This window comes from Gymnogyps californianus, chromosome 2, assembly GCF_018139145.2.
Source record: "Gymnogyps californianus isolate 813 chromosome 2, ASM1813914v2, whole genome shotgun sequence".
NCBI classification, from domain to species: Eukaryota; Metazoa; Chordata; class Aves; order Accipitriformes; family Cathartidae; genus Gymnogyps; species Gymnogyps californianus.
Window position 1 is genome coordinate 46,430,791 of NC_059472.1, and position 26,487 is coordinate 46,457,277.

The 26,487-nt window shown below is 42.5% G+C and overlaps 1 protein-coding gene and 1 non-coding gene across 3 annotated transcripts in view; one reads left to right on the forward strand and one right to left on the reverse strand.

The window, feature by feature from the left end:
* MAPRE2 (microtubule associated protein RP/EB family member 2) overlaps positions 1 to 22,034 on the reverse strand; it is a 93,024-nt gene extending 70,990 nt beyond the window's left edge. Inside the window, exons 1-2 of one of the 2 annotated variants that reach the window (XM_050890803.1) lie at positions 21,988 to 22,034; positions 4,783 to 4,844 (exon numbers count right to left, since the gene is read on the reverse strand). The gene's annotated coding sequence lies outside the window, so the exon portion shown is untranslated. Of the gene's footprint in view, positions 1 to 4,782; positions 4,845 to 4,913; positions 4,953 to 21,987 lie in introns of those variants that run through there. The other variant, XM_050890804.1, reaches the window with a different exon arrangement.
* Positions 22,035 to 25,202: 3,168 nt separating this feature from the next.
* Positions 25,203 to 25,276, forward strand: TRNAN-GUU (transfer RNA asparagine (anticodon GUU)). The gene has a single exon. It is a non-coding gene; the product is annotated as a tRNA-Asn (tRNA).
* The last annotated feature ends 1,211 nt before the right edge of the window (positions 25,277 to 26,487 follow it).

Sequence of the window (26,487 nt, forward strand, 5' to 3'; positions counted from 1 at the left end):
AGGGTGATTTTCTGGAAGCTACAGATCATGGAATTATATAAGAATCCCAGCAGTCAGCTAATGAAAACTGAAGTTTCCAGCCCCAGTGATTGCAGAGAAATATTGGAAAACGCTGATACTTGGATTAAGAAAAAAAACCCAAAGAATAAAACCAGAAAAGCCAGCAACAACCAAAAAAGACCCCCAAACTCCCCTCCTTAAAATGAAGTGCAATAATTGAATGAGCTTTTTCAAGCCTTTCTGTACTCTTGGGCTCCTAGCAGGCACAGTGGGTTTCTGGGAGCCTGTCCACCCCCTGGATTTTACTCCACTGCTGGAGGCCCTGAGCACCACAGCTCAGCATCCCGGCGCCTGATGCGCAGGTACAGACTTTAGCAGCAGCATCGGGGAGGAGGCCAGGTAAGCTACGTGGTGCCTACCACACCACAGGACAGGGACACGTGTACTTCATAGAAAAGAAGGCACAGATGGGAACACAGCCATGGCACTCAGAGCTCCACACGCCTCCCACCTCACCTGCAACAGCATTTTGGTTGCAGCTCAGTTCTTTGTCATATTCCTCAGCAGCACGTGGGGTCACCGCTGTGTGCAGTCACCACTGTGCCAGCCCAATCTTCTCTTCTCATCTTCCTTTTACACTCCTCTGTCTGCCTTCCCTTCTCCATCTCTCCTGCCTTTGCCTTTCCTTCCCTGGATGAAATCTAGGGCTACTTACCACTGTGCTGTTAGCACCTTCTGGACATTAAAGTGATCAGCAAGTGATCACACTCGCAGTCAGTATTGCAAACAGACAAGCAAGACACAGGCTACTAGAAAAAGATCCTGTTTTCCTAACAGATCCAGCCTGACGGCAGACTCAGGATGACTGCACTGAATCAGGGTAGGTCTTGTTTACATTTGCAAGATTATATTTATAAAATCTAGAAATTGCTTTGAAAAATGACACAGTTATTTTTATAGCATCTGGATGCACTACAAATACTTGACATATCTGACAAGGATTAATATTTTTTAAGGTCCTTAAAAAAAAGATTTTTTTTTTTTGCTGCTGGAGCAAAACTCAAATCATTACTTGAATCATCCTTTAATAAACATTCTCCAACTTTTAAGTGAAGCACCATTGATAGGCAAAATGCAGAAGGCAACAAAAGACGACTAGAAATAAGAGTATAATTCTTTTTTTATATTATTGTATATTGTCATGGCTTCAACAGTCATGGCACAAAGTAGCAACATTTTGTAACCTCTGAACAGTCATGTTGTGTATAAAATGAAAAAAGGCTTCTGTAATATTATGAGCACAAAAGGTACTAGTGGCATGAAAACAGTGTCTTTTCCTCATTACAGTAGAAAATGAGGTTTCTATTTAATAAAACCCCCAACCACAAGGCTATGTGTTTTTGTAACTTGTGAATGTATGTCAGCGCTGTTGACAGCTTCTGTGTTGGAAAGGATCTCATTATTAACTCTGAACAAAACCACACGTTATCTTTTTGAAAAGCGAAGTTACGTTCCTGATGAGTCAGCCGCTTTGCTGAGCTCCTGTGGGATAATTTTTGGTATTGGGCACTGAAAAAATAAATATCACCCCAAAGTTCAGAATATTTTCAGACAGCACCATAAAAGGCTATCCAAGCTACCCAATTCCTAAGTTAAGAAGGGAACGGGGCTGGTGAGCGTGCAGCCATAAACAAACATTCCACTTTGGTTAACTTTGCTCTCTTAGGTTCAGGATTTAGGTCTCCAGTTTTCTCATGTTGGATCAAAACCAGCTATAAAGCAGCTGTGTCCTGTGCAGGACTGACTCCTAAACAGATGTCCTCCACTACATTCTGGGGGACCTTGTGTTGTTTCCACGGAATGAAAATGCTTTCGAAGCAGTCCACTCAGCCCAGAAGTTCACCTATTTCATATTTAAGTCATTTGGCTGAAGGCATAAAGCAGCCCTTAGGGAAGTCAGGTCTGTTTTGGTGGACATTAAGGGGACCAGTTTGGGGAAACAAGCAGCGGGGAACCGAGCAGGAAACAAAGTTCACTTATCTAGAAGTAGTATTTTATTCTGCACCAGTGCTGGGAGACAGGGAGAAAGAAGAGAGAAGAAATGCTTCTTTAATCGGCCTGGTTTAAGTAACTATATGCACCTTTAGCATGAATGACCAGAGAACATTTGTTTCTGTGCGGGGAAGAGAAAAGCTTATACAGGCCTTTTTGTTCAGATCTCCCCTGAACACTTCGTGAATTAGTTCATCATACAAACATACTTTATATATATGTGTATATACATATTTTTAGTATATTTGCTTTATATTCCCCTATCTCAAAATTACTGAAATACAACAGGTAATTCCTGAGCTAATGTTCCAGCAGAAACCAGACTCGCTTTCTAATGTTAGGGTGTATTGTAATTGTCCTAGTGATAATACATCAAGCGAGGAATTGTAACTGCCAAAAGCCCCCTTATCTGCATCTCACACACAAGAGCGCCTGATGTGAGAACTGTAAAATTCCTTGAATGTTCCAACATCCATCCCTCATGTTGTTGTCCATATAACTTAACTCCATGAAAAAATACACCCATTTGTCAGGCTCAAAGGCACTGAAACACGACTGGACGGTTTCCCGAGCAAAGACTAGTATATAATAGCATGTTACATGGATTTGGCTTTTGCAATTGTAATAGCTTATCTAATTCTCTAGCAATATAATGAATCTCTGGTATTAAAAGGCTGATAGTTAGATCTTTATTTTGACATATAATAGGCCATAAGGACTAAGGGATTTGGAAAAGAAAGGCTACACAGTAAGCAGCAATCTGCGTGGAATATGCTAGAAAGCTGTCTGTTGCTTCACAGAGAGGGTTAGTCATTGCAGGAAATCTGCACGTGTCAGATAAGTTTCTAATAGACAGGTAGGATGCAGTCTGCTTTTATAAATGTCCATTTGGTGGCCGTGCACTATCTCAATGCTCACAGTTTTCTTTAGATTTCCTGTTGTTTCAAAGTACTTGTGACAATGCCAGTATAACCACAGTGACAAAGCTTGACTTTAAGCAGCGGCACCTACTCTGTGCAAGAGTAGAAAGCGATAGATGAAACCCAGCGTGGCTCAGCACAGGGCATTGCCCCACTGCACTTCTATTTGCAACACCTTCACGGGAAGGAGTGTGTCCACAGCAGGAGGACGTTACATTTTCCTAGTTCTTGCTCTCAGATGCCTCCTGTAGTCCAGAGCTATTGCTTCATCCTTGAGGCATACAAGCTTCTTTCAGCTCTAAATTATAGACTGTTCTTCTCCTGAGAATCTCCAGGTACACTTGAGCCCTGCATATCTTCCAATTGCTGTGAAAGTAACTCTTCTCTTGCAACCTGATGAATCTGAACTCTGTGGCTCCTCGTTTAACTCTCCCTCTCCCAGTGGCTCTCGTTTAACTCTCCCTCTTCTCCTTACCTGCGTCTGTGCCAGTGAACACAGGCAACTCTTTTATTTCCCATAGATTTACCCTGAATAATTTCTCATGTCTATCACGTAGCTGGAGAAATTTTTCTTCAAACATATTTAAGTTTTTTTCAGGGCATTAAATAACTTGGAGCAAATCCCTAGTTTCACTGTGAAACAATTCTTTAAAATAGCTCAGAGAAAGCTTTTTACTTGTAACTACAAAGCATAAATAAAGTATCACCACAAACTGAAACGCCTCCTACATCCAAAGTTAGCATTTATACACTCTAACAGCTTTTCAAGCATTAGCAGAAGTGTGGTGGTATGTTTTAAAATGAAAGTTCATTACACACCCCAGCATCATTTCAGTGCTACACGTTTTCAGCACTAGCTATGAATAAAGAAACCCCACACTGTATTGCAAACCACTAATGCTGCAGCACGTTCCTTGCCAAGGGAAAAAGCACGTACGGCATCCAGCACAGTACAGTGAGCACTGTCAATAGTGAATCTGTTCAAAAAGGAGGTTTATTACCGGGTATCCTATGCTCCATTTTGGCAACAGTGAAGATCTCTTGTTTAATAGCACAGATGCAGCAGCAATGACACGAGGGGAGCAAGCGACTGGCAACTGCAGGAAGCACCGATCTGTTCCAGGCGCATCCTTTCCGAAGGCTTTCTAAACATTGCCACCTCGTGGGCCTCCTGTCTCCTGCTGTCATTCATCTCTCCGCAGGTGACTCCCTGGGCAGATTTCACAGATGCCAAGCTGGAGGCTGGACAGTTTAAGTTAACATCCAACTCGGGCGGGATGGGATTTAAACTCCCATGGTTGGGGATTAAAAAAGGGACATTACAAATTCTATCTGACATTAGTTACTAACCCTGTACAGTGGCGTTTTGTGTAGTTTGCTCTTTTTCCACTTAACATTATGAAGGCAGCACTAATAATGTGCAGAAGAGCTAACATTTAACAAAACAAAACAAGAATACAATTTCTCAAAGCTCCTAAACAGAAGGGGAGAATCATTGTCCACCTTTAGTTTTCCTTTTTTTATTTCTTTCTGCCAGCACTTCCTTCTCACTCCAGTCAAAAACCCAAATTATTTCCAAAAGGTCAGTGGCATCTAGTTTAGCTTTCATCAGTTCTGTTTCCTGAATGAATAATTCCTGATGACTTAAATCTATTAATTACACAGTCAAAGATGTTGCAAAGGAATATCACTTATTATTGATACCAAACTTGTCTAGCTACTGCCTTACAGACATCAAACACAAGTTCTTGGGTACTTTCTTAGTCGCTAGCACTGCAACAAACACATACAAACACACAAACATACTTACTTTGAGCATCCAAACACTTTCCCTGGTTGCCGGCTTGAACTATTCCTTGCAGCAATTTGGTACTGGAAAGAAAACATGAAAACCTTTAGTTCAACAAGCAAACAAAAAAAAAAAAAAAAAAAAAGACTTACTGAATGGTCTTTGTCTGTATCGGTTGGGCAGTGATGCAATAGCCGTATGCTAAAAATGAAACAAGAGGAGAAGTCCTTCATTACAATACCCTAATTCAGCTGCATTCACAATGGTTCAGTGTCTAACACATCTGCACAACAATCAGATGTCCCTCTGATATAGTAGCAAATCTATGAGCTCCCTTATGCAGTGCTACATTCAGAGTTTATTCATAATTGCCAGGCACATTGCTGTTTCTTCATCTGACCAGGCTTCTTCTGAGCACAGGCAATCAGTTATGACCATTGTGTCATGCAACTGGGGCCTTGCTGCACTTGCCTGAACAGCTTTTCAGAGGGGGAAAAAAAAAAAAATCTACCATTGAGAAACACATGAACTGATACACCCAGGAAACCCTATGTTTTTGCCAATACAACACAAAAATGCTGGCAATCCTTTGAAGTGTCTCACTTCTTAGTAATGAAGTCATGATGCTGCCCACTTGTAGCAGCCGCATTAAGGCCCATTCCCTTCTGTGTTCCTAGACGCAATTGCCTACAATTACCAGATTTGTCCTCGCATCCATTCTCTCAAGTGCTACATTACAGGCTACAGAAACATAAGCAGGAGCAACCATATATGGGTTTCAATTTGTGCCATGAATTACATACTAGGGTTACATGGCTAAGTTTCTTAATTCACCTTCTCAGTCAGCAGGAAATTTCATTCCTAGCAGGTAAATAATGGTTTACAGTCAGACCAGGGCTCTGGTTATTGCTTGTTTTGCATTCCTAGTCAACTAGTTGAGACAGCCCAGCAGGGAGGGGTATTCCAAAGGCATCTATTGCTGCATAACAGCACAAAACTACACCAAACAGGATCCCAGGGGTGCTCGGATTGAATCAGGACTGACGGATGCAAGAAGCTCCCACAGGTGAATTTATATTCATCATAAACGCTGTTTTAAGAGGAGGAAAACACAAAGCAATTCTCACTCCAATTCATTATCATCTGGGAAAGGTAAACAGACCTTTAAAGATGGCTTGTCTAAAGGACTGGATCCCAGTTCCAGGAGCTGTGACTCATCCTGGCAGAGAACTTAGGAAGGCTGCTAGCAGACTGGAAGGCTGAAGCTACCTTAAAGCCAAACCAGAATGGGAATTAGCTATTAAATATGTTATTGTTCATTTCTTTGAATCTCTCCAAGCCTCTTAAGCTTTGCTTTTCAATGTACTTTTTTTTTTTCCTCTCTATTTGTTTAAAGTAGAAAGTGATTCCAGCACAGCTGACAAACCTCAGGCATCCTATTGGCAAAGGAACAGCAAATCCATCATGGTATGTTGGCTTTTGCTCAAGTAGACCCCCCTGAACTTAAGCTGGGATCTAACAGCACTACTCCAATACCTTGTAAGGATGGGACACTCTTAAGACGATGGTTAAAAGAAGCAATCTCGCATCAGAAGGTGTTGACCAGAACTTCTAACAGGCAACAGCAGTGGAGAGACAAGGCAATTCCCTTAGAAATGTGAGACTTAACGTGCTCATGGAATATTTTCCACACTATACTTTCTGAAGGGAGTGATATTTATGGCATATTGAAGACAGAGATAACTATTTAATTGTCTTCAGTATGTAGACCTTGGTTTGAGAGGGATTTGAGTAACACCACCACACTGAACTTCATTCATATAGTCTTAAAGAAAAAAAGAGAAGCCCTCATAGCAGAGGTTCCTGAAGCTTGAAACTGGTGACAATACTTGTACAGGTCAAACCAAAGAGGTACGTCTCAGCAACAGCTCCTGACTTTGTGCCTGCATACAGGTACTTACCTGAGCTACAGGGAGCAGTGCAATGGCTATGGCCAGATGAGATAATTGGCACTTGCTTGCTGCTGTGTGCAGTAGCACTGCCAGGTCTCCACCTGCTCCGTAAGCCGTGCCAACACCTCGACCTGTACTTCTGGCTTGAGATGCCGGAGCAGCACCCAGGCAAGGGAGTGGTAGGAAACATCGGATCATTAAGGCAGAATTTAATTTAGGTGGACAAAGGAATGCAGTAGAGGTCCTAGTTAGTGGGTGTGAGGAAGGTGACGATGGGGAGCTGGAGTCTTCTTTGGAAGGGTGGAGGGATAATGGCATGCAATGAAAACAAGGGGGAGGAAAGGATGCCATGTTTCCTCCCACTATATGCCAGGCCATGCACAGCTCTCAGCTGCAGACACTGGCATCGTATCACCGCTCTACATAAACCAGCAAGCACAGTTCAGTTCCTCAAAACTCCAACACACACAGGCTGCACTGATTTTAAAATAGGTTCGTATCTCCTAAAGAGTCACCTACCAAGACATCTAAAGAAATTACTCTTTCCACAGTGGTAAACATGGGAGAAAGGTCAAGGGGTAAAAAACAAGAGGATAAAGATCTAGAGGATCTGGAAAACGGAAAAGACCTTAGAACACAGAAAAAAAATGTATTTCTTTCACAACAATTTAAAGAGGAGTCTCAGGAAATCCTATGTAGTGAAACAGAGAAGAAAAAAGGATTATGCTTTTTTTCAGGACAGAAACTTACAATTTGTTCAATGTTTTAAAGTTACACATAGCTGCAAGTTCCCTGTAATATACTATCTGTTTCCCTGATGGGGGAATTGCATTGGGGGAAACAGACCAATGTTTATTAGAAAATGTTTTGAGTTAAGCTGTTATTAACAGAACTGAGCAGATTTTACTAATAGCCGATGACTATCCACACAGTGCATTCAGTTCTCCCCCTCCCACCGTCCACTCCCACAACCCCTCGTGTCACCCCGCTGCAGCAACGGTCAGAAGGCCAAGCCCAGCCAGCGGGGTCGGACTGGTGGGCCACTGGCTTCCAGGTAGGCATTCAGAAAGCCTCTCAAGGGGATCCCTCGTTTCACCAGGTGTATGTACAGCCCTGTAGCCTATGTTTGCCACTTTCTCAGATGCAGCTGAGTTACACAACCTGCCGTTGATGCTAGTGTGTGCTGCTGGAGGCCTTGGACAGGTTTGGCAGACTCTTGCTGTTTGGAGTTTATGGGATCTTGGGACGTCCAGTGGATTCAACAGAACTACTGCTTATCTGGTCTCAGGAGGCTTTCACCTGCTCCCTCTCAGTGCATACATTTCCTCCCTGTGAACTTGTTTTCTGGTAGCTGTTGCTACATCCACAAACTTAGTTACCTGTTGAACTCATTCACGCAAACTGACACAGAAGGGGCTTCTATGACAATATCCCTTGAAATGCTGTAAAACATTAATTTAATTTTGAATGACTACTGACCGAAAAAAGAAAAACACCCAAACAAAACAAGGATTGGGCAAGAGGGATATGAGAAAGCAAGCCGAAAGCAAAGCAACTAAGTGAAAAAAGACAGCACAGCAGAGGTGATCTGCAGAAAACAAGGCACAACAGCATCTAGAAGCACATCATATAGCCATACTACGAAAAGTAGTACCCATAGCTGTTAGTTTGAAGGACCAAGGAGGAAAAGTTAGGACAGAATGTTATTAAAGTCATTTAAATCAAATGCCTTCTAGTATATTTGATGATATATTGTCAAAACTTTGTCTCCAGGAACTGTATTTCCCATGTGGGCACAGAGCCCTGCCTCCTGCTACTGTGTCTCAGTGCAGTGGATGCTTTCTTCCATACTGCACAGATCTTTTTTCCTTCCCCCCCCCCCGCCCCCCACCAAGGGCTGGGAATGTGATGTTGCATGAAAACAATTTGTAATATAGGCTGACAGTCACCTATTATTGCCTCAAATATCTTCAGCAGTTACAGAAAACAACTTCAAAACCAACTTATTTTTAGCAACTGAAAGAATTCAAGCAAACTCCTTGTGGCTGCTATCCAGGCATTTACTGAGTGGAGAATAGCTTGACAAATTACAGAAATGGACAAACTTGGAGTGTAAATCAGAAAACAGTGTATATCACTATTTACATATGCTTTCCTGTTGAAAAGACGAACTGAAAGAGTAAGGCTTCCAGTGTCAAAGGAAAGAACTGCTGTTTTTATGAGCTGTGCATGAATCACAAAAACCAAAACAAAAACCCCCATACACTTAACAGTTGGGCAGATTTCTCAACTTACTGTTAACTAACAGCCCAACCCTATGCTGTCTCACTGTTCCTGGGTAGAAGTCCTCTGCACCTACTCAGGACCGGGCTCTGCAACAGTATATGGAAGGCATAAAGACAAAGACTGAAAGCAAAGAAATCAGGTAACAGAGCTGAGTTTAGTGCTATCTCCAACTCCAAATCCATGAGAAACCTAGTTTGACCCAGAGTGCTTCACAAGGAAGGCAGTCCCAGAAGACGCGAGACGCTGCTACCGAGCGCACAACAGAGCTTCCCACCTCTTTTGCTCTTGCCATTTCAAACACGGCTTTGTCGCAGTGGTTCTGCTTCTCTGCCAGTGCTCTGATTTCAAGTCATCTATTGGCAGGAAAAAGGTCCTAGAGACTTCTTATAAAACTCTGTTCCCTCCCTCTCATTTACATAGCAACCAATCTTTTTTTGGTCATTTACATATAAAGTAAATCCAAGCACGTCCTACTTAGCAACTTAGTAGGAAAGAACATGCATCCTTTCTCAGGAAGACTTCTTCTAACCCTGCTTGGGAAGCCACTAGATTTTTCTCCCCGTAGAGCAGTAAACCAACTTCTGTCATTTCTGTTGCCCTCTCCCGACCCTCCTCAACCTTTTGTAAACTGGAGTTTCCAAGATCCAAGTGCCTTGGAGACAAGGCTGGGTTCAAAGCTCCAGCCAACTGCAGTGTGACACCTACCTTTTTGCAGCAGCCTACCTGCCCTCCTCCTGTTAACAAATACCTTCCCTGCCTTCCTGCTCAGTAACTTTGAGATGCAGTAATTATCTTCCACCTCAAAAAGGGTGTACCAGAGCTCAGTTCATGTCATTTTAGTCAGTTAGTGTGACAGATTTGGCAAACTTTTTTTGGCATAACAAGCAATGCCAAACCAGTATATCAAGCAGTAGGTGGCAGACCTAATAGGACAAACAGATGAGAACGTGTATTTATCATTCTTTGTACTTAGCAGCAGGCTGCCACATTACAGTTAGCTCCATTTCAACCAAAAAAAGTTTACCTCTCTGCTCCTTTTTGAGAAAACAATCTTCCTTCAATTATTTGAGGCATCCTTTTGTTTAAACTTTAGTTCAGATTCATTGATGTCCACATTTCAATTTCTATCACGCTAACTAAAAATCTGTTCTACTTGTATTGTCAGTGCCTACATCTGTTGGCTTCTACATCTAATACAATCGCCAGTTTTGTTCAGCACCTGTCTGTGGTTCGCACATTTGATTGATTGCAGTTTACTGTTGATGCACTTCTGTATGTGCTAATGTATTCTGCATTTCGATGTGTTTTTCTGGTAGGCATTATACCATCTTACAGAATGCGCTTGGTTTAAGAATAACTAGAGTTGATCAGGTGTCTGCTTTGTTTCATACACTAGAATCACTTAATACATTTCTTTTTAATACTTTCCTCTTTATAAACAAAGTTATGCTGTGGTGATGCATATGTTTTATAGTGGGGCAAGAAAAGCCAGCACTGACTAAGGTTTCACATTATGAAGAATTTGGCAATAATATTGCCTTAAGGCATTCCAGCCTTAACTATTTGCTCCTTATTTATATCTCTGGGCTGCCCCTCAGTTTTTCTGGAACAACTCTGAATCCATCCCACTCTGAAGCAGACGCAGAAAGGGACCTAATTTCAAAGTTACCTTTTTTTGCAGATTTAAAAAAATAAATCTGGGGCAGTTCCCTGTTTCAGTACACAGCATGGCCCTGTCAACAACTGGGTTGGCACAACTGGGAGGGCAGGAACTCGCTGGTATTGCTGACAAGAAACGGGTACAGGGAACAACAACACTGAGTCGGCTGGAATATTAAGCTTTAAAAGCAGACATGAACTCCTCTTCAAATATGGCCTGGAGACTGGTGGGTACACAGAGCTATGGGAGAACGCATATCAACTTTTCCCTCTTCAATATGAAAGGGGTAAAAGACACATGGAGGCCAGCTAGCAGCAACTGCTTCGGTCCAGGTCAACCCACCACAAGTTCCCAGTACATTTATCATTTCCTGTGCCCAGCTTTAGGCTTCATTTTGTGGCTGAACTTTTACAGGCTAATCAGCAACTTACAATTACAAAGAAGATTCAGGGAAAAAGCATTAAGGTATACATTCAGATGTTAAAACCCCAAAACCTGTGTCTGTGTTTTGACCTGAGACATATTTTCTGAAGTTCTTTTAAGACAGCAAAACCTGAAGTTTAACACGAGGAATCCTGATGACATGACAATATGTTGAATTACCCAGGTGACATTCTTTGAAAGCAAGCCTGCTGAACAAGCACGGTAGGAAAAGCCCAAAGATAACTTCCATAGAAGTACAGGCAGCTACAGCAAACTGCAGGACTCTCAGAACTGCTTCAGCGATCTAAAACATACCAGCTTTGGGACCAGCAAAACATTCAGAAGAATGAGTTGGTTTAAGAGCTTTAAAAGACAGACATTTAAACTCAAGAAGTAACTTAAATTTAAATGGCACCCTTCACTGTAACCCTTACACTTCTAGGTATGCCTGAGAAAAATGCAGGTAGCTCAGAGTGCCCGAGATGAGATGGGCTGAATCCCACTCTATCGTGGGATTAGTTTTTCAGATCTCTCTTTACAGCAAGTGAAGAAAATTAAGTGTATCAGAGAATGTTCAGCAAAAATCAGTTAGGTGGCCACATTGAAGTGGATAAATGCTCCTACCAACCCTCTGTTCTAACACACTGCTCTGCTATGAGTACATGGCCATGCCTGCAAGTTATCATCTAGCTTACCGACCGGTGATCTTTGCTAAGTTACAGAATTCAGTAGCTTTTTTTAAAAAGTAAAAATAATCCCTAAAACAGTGCAACATTCACTACCTATGCCTATTTCAGACCAGGAAAGAGGCAAGGACAGGCCTGGAAAGCAAGTATGCAGATTCTTGCCCCTGGGAGGGAATGACCTTGCTGAGTGCCAGCTAGCTGGAGACCAACTTCAGAGAAAAAAAGACCTGGGGTCTTGGTGGACAACAAGTTGGAAAAGACTCAGCAGTATGCACTTGCAGTAGAGAAGGACAACCCCACACTGTGCTGGGTTTACAGATCCAGGGCAGTAATTATTTCCCTGTATTCAGGGCTCACGAAAGTGAAGTACCTGTGTATTGGGGAGCCACAAACCAGTGACAGACATACTGGAGCCCAGTCTACTATACCAAGATGGTTAAGGAGCTGGAGCACATGGTGCAGGAGAGGCTGAGTTGGGTTTGTCCAGCCTGAAGAAGAGAAGGCTTAGGGTGTGGGGGGAATGTATCATTGCAGCCCACAGCTACCTAAGGGGAGGGTGTAGAGAAGATGGAGCCAGGATCTTCTCAAAGGCACACATTGACATTGCAAGAGGCAACAGGCAAGTTTCAACAGGGCAAATCCTGATTACATGTTAGGAAAAGTGTTTTCATCATGAGGGTGGTTGAACATTGGGTCCAGTGAGGCTGGGAAGTCTGAATGTCTTTAAGAGCTCAACAAGTTCCTGAGCAACCTGATCTGTTTGGGATGGCTTTGAACAGGGGTTGAACAAGATGATCTCTTTCAACCCGTATCATCCAATGATTCCGTGTAAAAGTATCGTAACTGCAGGCTGCTTGTTGCCCACTTGCCTTACCCAGGAAAGAGAGCCCTAGTTAGGGTATTGGACTGCCATCTCAGCCCTTTTAACAGGTCTGGCACATCTTTCTCTGCCTCAAGTTCCTGAACAGGAAAATAGGATTAACTCAAGGGTGTAAAGATAGATTCCAGTATCTGTGGCAATGGTAAAAACAGCTAGTCTTGTATCTTGATTTTTATTTCAGTCCTTAAGAATCTAAATATATAATACATAAGTATATTTATAATACATAATATCCAATACATAAATCTGAAAACCAAAGTTTTGCTCTTTACAGCACTGGTGAAGCAGATAAGAGAGGAGTCCAAGAACTCTTTGTGTGAGCAGAATGGATTACTTGCAGTCAATTACAGATGTACAAACCTATGAAGGCTGCAAGGCTACAGTTTGTGGAAATGTCCTGTGAACCTCTGATTAGATAAAGTGATCACATGACAGCTGAAGATATATTGAAGGGTGTAGCATCACCTCATTTGTACTGCACAGATCACCACATGTGCTCCAAGTCATAAACCAAAAGCCAAAAAAGTTTGAGTGTTTTCCTCTCTCATTTTCACCTAATCAATCCCAACCATCCAGTTTTCCTAGGCAGCATGTAAGAGTCACTTTTCCATAGATCCACAGTGCGACAATCATCCCTGGGTGCCAACCTCTGCTGAAAGGACTACGTTAATCTTTTAATCTTTCCACTTAATCAGTGGAAAAAAGTGGTCAGGTGGTCCCAGTGACATAACCACAGCCAGTGACCAGGTGGTCACGAAACTCTCTGGAGGAGCATGGTTTTAAGCCTTCTCCAAGCTGCTGAGGGGCAGATCCCCTTTAGTATCCCATGTTTTGAGCCAGTCCTTCAACCATCCTCATCTACAAGGTGGAGGAACGGCACACTTCACACTCTTTTGCATGTATTTTGACTGAAAGCAGTCAGTGATTGCTGTGTTTGGCACAGGTAACATGATCTGGGTATGTTGATAGGATTGGATCCCTTGGGGGAGTAGGCAGAGAAATGCTATTTGGTATTCATTCATGTTTCAAAACAGTGAGTGCTGATTTGCTTACCCTACTGTCGTGGTTTAACCCCAGTCAGCAGCCAAGCACCACACAGCCGCTCCCTCACTCCCCCCCTCCCTGCTCCCAGTGGGATGGGGAGGAGAATCGCGAAAGAAGGTAAAACTCGTGGGTTGAGATAAGAACAGTTTAATAACTAAAGTAAACTATAATACTAACAATAATAATAATGAAATATAATAATAATAATAGTAATGAAAAGGAATACAACAAAAAAAAGAAGAGGGGAAAAAAACCCCCAGTGACGCACAATGCAATCGCTCGCCACCCGCTGACCGATGCCAGAGCCATGATCCGTGCCTGCCGGCCAACTCCCCCCTGTTTATATAATGAGCATGACGTTCCATGGTATGGAATATCCTTTTGGCTAGTTCGGGTCAGCTGTGCTGGCTCTGCTCCCTCCCAGCTTCTTGCACACCTGCTTGCTGGCAGAGCACGGGAGGCTGAAAAATCCTTGGCTTAAGATAAGCGCTACTTAGCAACAACTAAAACATCAGTGTATTATCAACATTATTCTCACACTAAATCCAAAACACGGCACTGTACCAGCTACTAAGAAGAGAGTTAACTCTGTCCCAGCTGAAACCAGGACACCTACCCAGGTGGCAGTAGCTCTGATCACTAAGAGAAGCAGAACTTCACTGACAAATGTAATAGCTACCTATATTCTCAGTAAGGATCAGAAGCCTGCACTTGTAAAAGGGGGCAACCTTGCACCCTGCCTGCAAAATGGGAAAGATAAAATGCACTGAAGCTTGAGGACACTTGCATTGTGGTAATGACCCCACACAAGTAATTCGGGCGAAAACTGCAAAACCCGTATATTTGACAAAGGGAGCACAGAGCCAACTGAGCTTTTTGGATCTTGAGTGTTTATACAGCTGGAAACTAGAAATGGGTCTCTATATTACGGGAAATGAAGAGTGTCATTGAGGGGTTCTTCAGAGCAGGACTGTATTTGAAAGCTGCATAAATACCTTTTACTCCTTCAGTTACAATAACATTGCCACCTGACCACAGCTTGTGAACTTCAAGTTGAAGGAAAATATTCTGCGAGATCAGAGCTTGTTATGTTTGACAGCTTGTTATCTCATTTAGGTACTCCATGATACTACACAATTAAAGCAAGTCATATGGGAGGGGGTTCAAATGGTTGGCTGTCAAACTTCAGCCCCTCAAGTTAACATTGCTTTGTTCTGAAAGGATAGTTTATATTTGAAGTCTACCAAATCAGAAGTTTCTGGGCTGCATTTTTGAGCTGCAGTATTTCTTCCAAGAGGCTGCAGTGCAAAGCTCACAGGAATTATTTGTCCTTTACATTGTTCTGCAGACAAGAGCCACAGAACACAGTGGACCAGTCCACTAACTTGAAGGCACATGCATCACTTCTGCTCATTAGAAAAAAGCTAATTGGGAAGTTTCCACGTTATTCTACAGTATCAGATTGAGTTTAAACTTCCACAACATTCTGCTCTGGAAAGTTTTTCCTTCAGCACACTGCCTGTAAGTACTGATTTGGAGGAGCACTAAACTAATTTCAGTAGTATATACAATTTAAGTGTAGATACTTCTCTCACTGCCTTTCCCAGACACTTACCATGTTTTCTGTTTGCTGTCCAAACTAAGCAAGAAAAGTCACCACTTAACTGGAGAAACGGATACTTTGGATTGATTTGCCATTTACATGCATGCTATTTATTTCCCTTATAGACTGAACTTCTACACCAGGCAATTTTTCACATCCAGAAGACAAAGCCTTTTAGCTCAGATTGGGAAGCAAAACTCTGGCAGTTTTGGTGTTTGGGCTTTTTTGTTTTGTTTTGTTTCCCTCTTTCATGAACCTGCCAGTACAGCAAATCCTGTGCAGAAGAACAAGTCTTACTGTTTCTTCTCAGGCACATGCAGTCTGCCCTAGAGAACCTAGCCCCTGTTAGTGTTGCTAGATAAGCTTTCTTCAAACTGTGGCACTTTCTGTAGCGGCAGCCTCCTAGTAGCTGTTTTTTGTCGGAGTGACCAGAGTGTCCTTCAAGCTGAGCCTGAAAGAGTGCTTGGCACATCTCCTGCTTTGCATAAACTCACTCTTTTTGCATCCAGGGCTCCCAAGATGACAACTATCAGATATTTTCATGCACAACTGCTTTAATAAACAGTGCTAGGTATAAAATACATGTGCAAAAGGTGAACATGCATTTTGGGGCTCTAAATAAAACTTCTGCAAATGAAATCCTTATTTCCCAAGCATGCACTCATTTAACAAAGCCCTTCTCTTTTCGGCAAGATTAGTCAGCTATTGGAAGTCCCTGTAACAAGATATTACTGAACTGAACATGCCCAAGGTTAATCAAGGTAGTAGCTTGTGGAACAAATGAGCAGCTGGGTAGCATCTGCAGCTGAAGCATCCAGCATCAGCTGAAAGCAGGTCTCTCTCTCACAAGCCAATGAGCAGTTCATGTATGCTTGTGGTATAAGTCCAATTTTTCTCCCTTTTTGGTAGTCAACTTGCTTGTTAACTCACGTAGCAAAAATGCAAGATTCAACCTACGCTTTCCCATAAGATTGATTTCCCTGCAGGGCCTGTCTCAGACTCTGCTGCACTCTGCTGCAACTCTCTTACGCCCTTCCATTCCTGGTCAAAACACGCCACACCTTCCACATGAGTCAACAGAGCAGGGCAGCATCTCCCGCAGCAAGCTGGGAAGCAGCCGAGAGGAGAGCCCTGCTATGCTTCTGCAAACACAGTCCTTCACTTCAGCATTGGGTAGGATGCTCAGAGAAATGCAGTCTTGGTCAAAAATGTTATCAGGAGATTGCAACAAGCTGCACTTGAGCTTGAATTAACCAGATCAGACAAGGTCACTTCGGGTGAAATATTCACAGGGACAAATTCTAATTCACCCAGATATTTAGTTAGCATACGCAAGACAGCTGGAAGTCTTTGCAACGCTCTCAAATGACACTGTTTGGCACCTTATCAGACTAAATGCCTTTTGCCTGTCAAGAGCATGAGCACATCATTTTACTTCAGCATTATTCTGTTCTCCCTCATTCTAATGCGTCGGTTTTGAGAAACTGCTGTATCCTAGAGAAGACTGTCAGGGTTCAGCCTTCTGACTCCTTTTCAATGACAAATTGATGTTGAAGTTTAATTTCCAGAATATGAAAATGATCAAGATAATATATTTTGGCATATAAGTTGTGTAAAGAATAATAGAACTGAAGCTGTCTCAACTTTAACCAAGTGACACAATGTTACACTGGAAAGTCCACTATTTTTAATCCCAGAAATACTCCTGCTTTCCTTAGTCAGAAGAGATGCTTACAACCTTTTCTTGAAGTGCTGTGTTCTTTCCCCTTCTATTCCACGCAGGAAAACAGGACGTGCAAGCCAGGGTAACAGTTTTCTGACACTAAGAATTCAATAAATTTAGGAACACAAGTTGCTGCTTCTTTTACAGTCGATTTGTTAATTTGGAATAAAGCCACACGTTTTGGCAGTCCACATCCCAGAATAGGTGAGCCTGTCTCTGCTTGATACCAATGGAAAGGCATCCGGTAGCACAGCGAGAGAATCCAACTCAAAGAGAGTTTTTATGTTTATACACACAGAGAGCTATTTATTTGACTGTTGTGGGGCTTAGCTGTGGGTGCATGCCATGGGGCGAGCTGGGAGTGAAACCCCTCCATGGCCAACGTGACGCACAAGTGGACAACAGGAGATGCCCGAGCAAAGTACTGGGCTCGTGCCAGGGACTCGAACCAAAAGGCAAGCTCAGCAAGAAGTGAAAATAAACTCTCCTGGGGGCAGCACAGAATTTCTCCAGCTTCAGAAGCCAAAAAATCAGAGAACTAGAAAAGACAGAGGGAAGGACCCTACTGCACAGGATACATCGGGCATGGAAGGTATATATTATTAAAGAGCTTTAATCTCACCTACCAGATCTCTCTCCTGTTGATAAGCGATTTTTCTTCTAACGTGTTTTTATGTTCTAGTAAAATCAGCTTTGTGGGCTGGAAGCCTCAAACACCTCACTTACTCACATATAATAGAGAAGAGTGGGTGGTTCCCCCATAAAGTTCAGGCCAGCTCCAGGCCCTGCTGCAGCACTCTGCAAGCACACAGGCTGATACCCAGCTCCCATCGATTACTTCTGAGTGGGCTTGCTAGCACCTTCCAGGACCAGCCTGTACACTTAGGGCTATGAGAAAGGCAGAAATACCATTCAGTTTTACTTCAGACATCACTCTGAGCAGATCTTTTCCTGCAATTTCAAGTTTTAGAAGTGAGTTATCAAATGTAAACAAGTTATCACGAAAAAAATACATAGATAACACCATACTGCACAGCGGGACATATACAGGAAATAACTCAGAGGCCCTATACCCTGTACCACCAGTCTTGGTGGATTTAAGTGGATGCATTTAGGCTACTGCATAACATACACATTTTATTTATGTCTTATTGTGTATCACTGAATTCAGTAAAACCTTCACAGTCAAAGAGTGGAAGGCAGCACTTCGAATTTCTTGCAGTAGTGCACAGTGAACGCTGTAACAAAGCAGCATCAACTCCTCTGTGCCACATTGTTTTAATGGACAGAACTGTACCAGTAGCTACGCGTTCCTTTCAAAGGACAACGAGATATCACTGCCATCGGTCAGACAAACGTTTCTTGTTGGTCCGTTCCACAGCTACATAATAAGCTCCCTGTCATTCGGCAAGCCCATCATAGGGTTTCTCTATCTGGTTTTCTAACACGATCACACGTTGCATGTAGTCCCTGCACCCAGTGCAGGATTATTGGTGCAGCAGAGACGATACATCATCCTAAAGTTATACGCAGGATGCTAATCACATCCTCTACCTCATGTGGCCTTCAAGCATCTTACAAACACACCTCAAAAACGTTGTCTTGGGCCAAGTGACATCAGACTGACAGTTATATTTCTTTCTCAGTTATTTAGATCTCAGTTATCTAAGGAGAGTTTTCATTGTATACCACATCCTTTGCAACTCCCCTTCCAGCTTGCACAAAGGAGCTGAACTTCAGGCTTCTTTCCTTGTGATGGAAATTGTTGCCTATATACATGATTGTCAGGTGGACAAAAACTGAAAAACCTCAAGTCTACAAGACTTATTGTTTAAACTCAGCAACTTGGTTTGACTTGACCTAAACTAGGGCAGCAAAAGCCAGCTGACTCTTTCCTCTGACAGCACTGCCCTGAGAAAAAAATATTTAAGGCAATCCAGTCATGTTAAAGAAACTGCAGTGATTTTAGGATCTGTATAATGCTTCTGATTTCAGGATTCCACAATCTAAATAAACAACAGCTGAACAGGAGAATCCATAGTGGTGTGCTGATTCATAAAGCAGTAAGGTGCCCAGCTAAGCAGGGTCCGCTTGGGTCTTCTCAGCAGTACAGGTAAAACTGACTTTAGCTGACTCAGGAATGTAGAGAAAAATGCATTTCTGTCCTCATCCAGGAGTCAGAAAACCCACTTTCTTGGTGGTAGCGGAAGAGATGATGGAAAACAAGGAAAGACACTGAAGACTGTGCAGTGCCAGCAAGGCTTAAAGGCTGGGCCAAGACTCAGAAGCAGCTGTTGTGACGGGGCCTCTCTCCTTCCACTCTGCCCTCCCCATCCTCCCGGGAACCCACCTCCTCCCCTCAGACCCTCTCAGGCCACCCACACCAGCCCCTTCTCTGCGACCACCCCTGCACCCACCCCAGCCGAACCTGCAAGCCGCCCCACATCCCTCCCCCAGCTTGGCTCTGAGCACACTTGTATTGCCATGCATGAATTAAGGGGGGAGAATCCAGAACAAGACTTAATTTTAGCATCCACCCAAATACGCTGAAGTTTTGTGCTTGAATCTTCTGATAGCGAAAGTATTGAAATGTGAAGGGACTAACAGAATACCACGTCAGAGTAATCCAGCTGTCAGTGTCAGTATTCATATGCCACCTCAAACAAATAAGTTACTAAGAGATCGTCATTGGCCATCTGCCTCTTAATTACTCAGCTCGCCACCAAGAAGTCATCTTCGTGGACTTCCTGCATTTAGTACATACGTAGCTCCAAAAATCAAATCAGGAGAGGAAGATGGCAGCCTAAGGCTTGTGGTTTGGCTACTCAAAAGTAGCCTTTTGAAGATTTATCTAAATTTATCAAATATAATAAGTAATCGGCCATAGGACAGTCGCTGTCCCTTGACTCATTTGTGTCGAATAGCTGGTTAGTGTCAGAATTACCCTGGATAAGTATTTTATTCCATAATATTGCTTTTCAAAGCGTGAAGTCACTTTAATCCCTGCTTAGAGGGGTGACCAAATTTACAAACACATGTTAAGCTACACAGCGATATCAAAAAGTAACTCTACATTACCCACTTGAAAAAGCTCGAACTCTCTCCCTGACTCAGAAAACCCATCCAAAAGTACCCAAGAGCAGAGACATCTAAGATTCTCTGCCAGTATTGACAGTATTTTCCTCTCCCTTCATCTATCCCATTTACTGTACTGATACAACAAAAGGCAGCAGCAAATATTTTTCAACAGTTTGGTCTACATCAGGCACTTAAAATAAACACAATGCACTTAAAAATACCTATGAACAATCTAACTGCAGCATGTCAGCCTCCCGGAAGAATGGCAGTGGATAAAGCCAAGGGGACTCCCTTGCAGGAGACAGCTATGCTGTCAAACAAGACTCCTCTCACCACAATCCAGCACAGCCACAATTAGTTACGTATCAGTCAAAACACATGGTAAAAAGCAGAAATGACCACACTGCTCAAGTTAAGCATCCTACAAGTTCAATATTGACAGCAAAAGCTCCAAAGAAAAACCACAGCATTATCAAGGTGGAAAATGTGTCTATTCAAACGCAAGATGCATTTATTTTCTCATGTCTACTAATCACACAAAGTCAAAATGCTCTGACAGCCTCTCCAACTTACAGCATACCATTTTGCCCAAGAAGCCATCAGTCAGCTTTTTGCTAGCTACATTAATTCACAGTTTTGCTTACAGCTTGAAAAAGAGAACCCATCAACACCAAGAGTTTTGTGGAAACCATTACCTGGGTTATTTTTGTAGCACATGGTAGTTATACCAGTATACTCTGGAGAACAACTAGTAGATCAGTGATCCTCAAATACTTCCCATGTCTTGGGCACAATGAATAAAAAAGGTACTAGTGACTTCTACTCCTTCTAAATGGAAGGCTCACAAGAGAAGACTTATTACTCTTCTCCGATCTAGTTATGTGCAGATAAAGTAATTGGAGGAAAAAGTTAACTTTTAAGACACTTGTCTCTGGTTGCTTATTAAGTTTTCAAAGAAGTCCGGACTTTCTTCCATTTTCACAGAGGCCTGCAAGGAGCTTCTAAAAAGTATTTTCAAGGTTCATTCCCCTTTCTCCAATTCCTTACAATTCTGCTTTACCGTCACACCAGCAATAAGCCCAGAGCTAGGTAACCCGTGTAATGAGATACAAGTATTTTTTTATGCTGACCAGCATTCTTGACACATCCATGCTACACACCCTACATTGTTGTGATCACTTTTTGATACAATGCATTTGACTTCAGGTGAAGATTATGAAAGATTTCACCCAGTCATCTTGTAAACTGATACAGACCTGTCTACAGAATTATTGTACCAACAAGAACACCTGTGTTCGATAGCAAACAAACCTTTATAGCACCTAATCTCATTGAGGGACATCCACAGTAACTCAGGAGACCTCTGCTGAACAGAATAACTTACAAGCAAACATGTGCATGTATACATAAGGAAACTGTGATACAGTACAAACCAAAAATTATGGCAGGATTCCTGGGTGTATCAAAAAGTCATGAGTAAGTCCCAGCAATTGTGCAATAAAGCATAGCATATCTTTTATTTGTATGCCTGGGAAGTTAATATTGGTGTGACTTACAAACAGCAGCACAATTACAACAGCCACGTTAACCTTAGTGTTGTGGACAGGTGGTGCAAATTAGCCCTCAAAGTCATCAGTCTTGAAAGCCTGACCACCCTATGACAAATAGCAACCTCTCCAAACTCTAATAAGCTTGGGGATGTTTTTCTAAGGTTGTTTTTTCTCCATTTGAGTTAGTGTTACAGGAATATAAAGCTATAGAGAAAAAAACTCCAATTATACATGGCAGAGAAAATTCAGACCCTGGAAATTACAGTAATACTCAGCTCTCTGCCACAGAAATATTATGTATAAAAATGAACTAAAGTAGTAAAGCAGACTTGATGACTTACCTTACTTGGCTGTTTCAAAGGTCCATTTAGAGGAGCGTCCCCACTATGGGAACCTTTATGAGGCCTTGACATAGTAGGAATTTTTTTTTTTTTTAAAACGTAACAACCTGTTAAGTAAAACTGCCAGTTGTCATAGACTGGTAGAAAAGAGCTTCCCCTAGAAAACTTCCTTTTATAAACCTCACATGGGTGTGGCTAAATGACTAGCTCTACCCTTCATCCCATTTAGAAACCCAGAGAGCCTATAAAAAACTTCCTCTGGAGCAAGATAATAATTTTGTCAACTTGTCATATGCTCTGTTTAAAAAAAAAGTAGATAACTAGTTGATAGTTTCACAAGCTAATGCAAAAAATGTAGATAAATAAAATTAAAGTTGTCTCTAATATTTGCAGTTCCTGCAACATGGTCTACAAACATTTAGTGGGTGAGCTTGCTTGGTTGTTTGCTTTTTAAAAGCACTGCTGTAACAACCTGAGGGAAGTCTAACAGCTTTTAGTTTCTATTTGTATTAGAGATGCACTATATTGAAAACCAACACATCTACGGACTTGCAGCAATTGCGACTTGCATCACCTCTTGATGAGCCTCCACCATCAGCGAAGGCTCCTGTTTTCATCACTTACATCATGAAGATGACGCAAGATCAAAGCCCTTTGCATGCCTCATTAAATCACACATGTGCCCTCACTGTGGAGGGACCACCACCAATAAAAACCACAATCTGTTCTTTTGTCCTCTAACTACTCTACATCTTAAAAAAAAAAGTCAACTTTCGTTTTTCTCAAGGCCTAATTCAAGAGGAGGGGGAGATGGACTAGGATGTTCCCACGAAGGCAGTATTGCCTGCAGAGTTATATATTGCCTTGGTGTGTAATACAAACACATCTGGAGTGCATGTCTGCACACTTGTTTCTTGCTCAAGTTTTGTACTATCCCAACGGATAGTTTTTGTATTTAAGAATACAAGTATAAGGAACTATAAGCACAGTGCTTAAGTTTTTTTTCACTGAATAGTTGAGGTTATCCTGGCACTCCTGCAGGAGCTTGGGTGTGAAATCGGAGTTCTTGAGGTGTTTGGCAGGAGCTCAACTATGCTTCTATCATCTGGGTTTGCTTTCAAGGGAGCGATTAGGAAATTATGTTCTTGTTAACAAGATCTGTGCAAGTAATGGCTATTATGCCCAACATTTCCTGTATTTAAGCTAAAGTGATTGTTCCATCTTGATATGAAAAGTTGAGGTATTTTCTTGACAATCAGTGATTTGGGCCAAATCTTAACTTTAAAAAGTGTTACAAGAAGAACATTCATCCCTTTGCACAGTACCAGGCCATTTCTGTCTGAAAATGCTAACTGGTCTTTAAAATATGTGTATCCATGTGGAACTTGTACTATAAAATTAGAATATAAGCTTAATACTGCCTGTGCTCCTCTTCCCCCACCTCCCAGAGTGTCAGATGGAAGAAAAAAGCCGCCTTCATTGCAACAAGAAATTTTGCTTAATAAACTACAGCATTCACTTTTCATTGCCTCTGTACCTCTGCAGGCAAGATAAAGCATCTTTTACTTTAAAATCCATACTTAAAGGACAGATACCCATGTCCCTTTCTGTGGCTGAAAGTCTGTAATCTCATACTCTACCATACGTGAATGCAAAGATTCTGCAGCCTTCTCCAAGGGCAATAAAACCATCTCACCCTTTAAAGAAAGTCCAAAGATTCTGGGAAAAAGATAACATCTTGGCAAGTTCACAAATTAAACATAGCATGCAAGAGTAAAGAAAGCAGTTCTATTTAAATGCAAAGTTGGGAGAAATAGAGACGAACTCATTTTCTTTCCTACCACTATGAGGTCCTCTAGCAGAGGTGCGCACCGTGGGCAGGCTTCTTCTCTAGCCGCTTCAGCAGTGACTGACAAAACAGGTCAGCTCTGACATCCTTGGCTGACTTCTCGCTTCTTTTGAATTGATGTTCCCCAGGCATAGTGGGGGAATCCACAGGTGTGGGTGAAAGGAGGAGGAATATCACATGAGATGGGCAAGACCAGAAATCAAGACACAAGTACTAGCGTGTTGTGCTCAGTGCAGCAAACTCAGTACTGATGCACTTCCTAGGCTGGGGCTTGAAACCATGCTCTGTTTAGAACTACAGGACTGGGAAGATACCAGAGATGATGCTTTAACTTTTAAAGGATCTGCCGGTTTAGCTGGTAGTAACTATAGCCCAATACTAAAACATGAAATGGTGAAACTGAGTATGGTCTTATCTGCAGCAGTTAGCAGATAAATTCAAGAGCGAAAATGCTCAGTGTCTGGGATTCGCTCCTAATAAACCCTGCACATGGAAAAAAAAAAAAAAAAAAGTCTTATTTTCTGAATATCACCAACACCTCTTACAACTACGAGGGGCACACCTGCACTGCCTGCCAGAACTACTTCATTACTGTCCTAACGGCAAACACAGCATTATGCAGCTGTAAGAGCAATATCAATCACACTTTTTGCTGTTATAATCAGAGGAAATTGCTAAAGCTTAGTTGACCAGACCTTATTTTAGCAGCCCAAACTAGGAGAGGTGAGTACACAGCTGCAAGTAAGGGGCTAGTAGGTTAGTCCTTACTGAGGAGGCACTTCAGTCGTACCCATCTCTATTGATATCGTCTTGCTTTTGCCAGCTGCTACCGTGCAAAGGCAAGCCTTAAAAACACATTTGCTTTCCTGAGCAAGGACAGTTGCAAGAGCTCCTCTAAATCTGCTCATACTTAGCAAGGCATCAATGTTTAAAGTACAGAATTAAACTGTCTGCTGATACTTCAGGTTCAGGGGAAAACTTAGACTGAGTTTTAGTCCCGTTTTGTTCCACAGTCTCCTCCCTCTTCACAGCCGCCTGGATCAAAAGCTCTTGGTTTGATGAAGCAGCGTGTTCAGCCCCTGAAGGCAGAGACTGCTTCTCACTCCTCCTGGTAAGGCACAGCATTTTCTGGCTCCGCCGCATGGCTGGGGTAAGGCTAACCCGAAAATCCCTGCTGTACCCCTTTCCTGGCGCCTTGCCTTTCCTACCGAACCCATGACCAGACTGGGAAACAAGAGCTAGCTGTCAAACAGCGACCAAGGCTCTGCCTGGCGAAAGGGGGGTTTGAAGAGTCGGCGTTAAAGCATCACGGCCGGTCACAAGCGGACACTCACGTCAGCAAGGCACAGAAGAGCCGCAACGGGGCGTCTCTGTGGCGCAATCGGTTAGCGCGTTCGGCTGTTAACCGAAAGGTTGGTGGTTCGAGCCCACCCAGGGACGGATTTCCCCCCCCCCGGCCATAGCAAGGAAGTGGGAACTGGGTGACCCCTGAGGTCTTTTCCAACCCATGCTGTTGGATGTAAGATCCCACAGAAAGAGGACGCCAATCCCATCTTCTTGGCAGAGGAAGGGAAATAAAGCACCCTGACAGAATCGCTGCCAGTTTTGTGGCGAAGTCAGGGTGCAGCTTAAGGGGTAAGAGACACAACACCGCAGGTAAAGAATGTGAAAAATCTCCAAAGAGGGATTAGTACGAGAAAGAAAGGAGCAGCCAAAGCAGCAGCAGTGCGTTCTGAAAGCCCAGACCTTTTCTTTTCTTAACAGAGTTTTTTTGTCATTATCTGGAATTATTTAATCCACACTTCAAAAGTCTTCCAAGAGACAGCCAACCTAGAGCTGCTGTTCAAAACTTGAGCAAATGCAGTTTTCCTCTGACATTCCCTGGACTGTTTTCAGCTGCACCTTGCAACCCGCACTTCCCCTACAGAAATGTATATTCCTAGCAAATTTTCTGTGGCTTGCTAACGAGGCGTAAAGTTGTTCACAACCAATTGCAAATGTCTAGTCTCTTGTATCTCTAAATTTCCTGCTTTTTTTGTAAGTATTTCTCATTATTATGATTGACACCAAAGCTCATGAGGGAGTTAAAGGGTTAATGGAGTTGAAAGAAGTAGAATAGGACTGAGTACAAAAAGTTACTGCAATTACCAATGGCTGAGAAGTTGAACTGCAAGAAAAAGGTGTAAAAGTTAGCAGAAAAAAAAAAAATTAACATCTTTAAGGCTTACTCTGTATATGTTGCACACTTTATTTATGTCAGGGTTTTTAAATATCCAATTGTTTGGTAATAACTAAATTATTTAGCTTTACAGCAGAGCTGCAGACTGACCTGTTGAAGTGGAACAGAGCTGCATGAGTGGGACGTCCTACCCTTGCCACTAACCACTCCAGGGAAACCCCAAAGCACACGATGCTGTATGGAGCATCAAATGCCAAGGCAAGTACTTGCTCTGTTGGTGCAGTCTAGTAGTTGGAGTAATCCTGATAAGACAGGAGCTCTCTGCTGCCTCTGTGATTATCTTAATTACAAACAGAAGTCACTTGTTCTCCTTTTGTGTGTATAGATCTATTAATACTAACCATGTGCTCATGCCATCTGCCAATGAGCTATTTCCAATTTTACAAAGCAAAGCAGACAATATTTGCAGGTT